The 1,348-nt window shown below is 36.3% G+C and overlaps 1 long non-coding RNA gene across 1 annotated transcript; it reads left to right on the forward strand.

Annotated features, from left to right (window-relative positions):
* The first annotated feature begins 237 nt into the window (after positions 1-237).
* LOC120116469 lies at positions 238-842 on the forward strand. Its single transcript, XR_005515549.1, has 2 exons — positions 238-384; positions 475-842. It is a non-coding gene; the product is annotated as an uncharacterized LOC120116469 (long non-coding RNA).
* Positions 843-1,348: the final 506 nt, after the last annotated feature.

The raw sequence follows: 1,348 nt of genomic DNA on the forward strand, positions 1-1,348 counted from the left end.
AATATAAATAGAATTTTGATATAAAAATCATGTTAAATTTTGAGTAAAATGAATCTTTCTAAATCAAAATTAATTTACGTAAATGAAGAAATTTAATTTTTAGATCCTATTTACTACGACCAAAAATTCAATCCAACTCCACCTTTACGATTCCTACCCCCTACCTTTTGTAACACGTTAATCCCCTCTATCGAATATATATATATATGAATCAAAACTCCTCATTTTGCCAAATGTTGACCCCGAGTTCAAATCTTTGGGGGAGAGAGAGCCAGGAAAGGAAATGGCAATTTCAACTAGGTGCTGCCTCAACGTGTCCCCTCCAACCCCAAATCTTGGCTCAAACAACTCTTCTCTTAACACCAAGGGACCCCAAGTTGCATGGTAAGTCAACATATGAATTTGGGGTTCATTCACCAGTTTTTTTTTTCCTCTCTCTGCAGGTTTGACACAAGTTTTGTGGAATTCTTTTAGGCCAAGGGACGATAAATGGAGGAAGCAATGCGCATTAGGGTTGGCCTTCATGATGGTCGGGTTACAAGTAGGCGACATGAATACCGACGGCGCCATTGCTAGAGAATATCATCGGTCGCCGCGGAATCGAACTCGGGGGTAACAAGGTGGAGTGACAAAAGGATGTGCCCTCATGGCAGGCGAATTCACTAGAGACAATCGTGCCGGAGAATCTCCGAGGCCATCGGTCATCGGAGATGGGAGCTATTGGTTTCTCCCAAAATGCACCGGCACTAAAGTGGCAGTAGCTAGGAAAACAATATCCGCTTCTCTATGTGATTCCACATTGTTGTATTGATCACATCAAATACAAATCAATCAGAGATGAACTAAGAAAGCTTATAGGACGTGATCATTTCTGAAAATCTTAAATATCATAATTTACATATTTTTATAAAAATAATGTAAATCAATACCTATAGATTGTAACATTAATGATGAAAATGATTAAATTCAAATGTCTTAATTGAATCGTGTAGTTGTAGTACTCGATTGGTGTTATTGAGCTGGGTGTAGCAGTACACATGCAGACAAATTGAACGAATATCTTATTATATATGGTGGACCGGTTGTGAAGCACATATTCTTCATTTCTTTGTCCCATGCCGGGATATTTCAATCTATTTTGGGCTTTGGAAAAGACCCAAATAGCTAGAATGACCGATAATGATATTTTTCTTGTTAAAATAATTAATTTTTTTATACTTTTGCATTTTATTTATAAGATATTTTTAAATAATTTGAAGTGATTATAATGTATTATATGTTTAAAATTCTTTTAATCTTTGATAACAATATCCTACAGACTCGCTGCTCGAATCCAGTTACTCTAGAG

Source organism: Hibiscus syriacus, unplaced genomic scaffold (genome assembly GCF_006381635.1).
Source record: "Hibiscus syriacus cultivar Baekdansim isolate YM2019G1 unplaced genomic scaffold, ASM638163v2 tig00110299_pilon, whole genome shotgun sequence".
Classification (NCBI taxonomy): Eukaryota; Viridiplantae; Streptophyta; class Magnoliopsida; order Malvales; family Malvaceae; genus Hibiscus; species Hibiscus syriacus.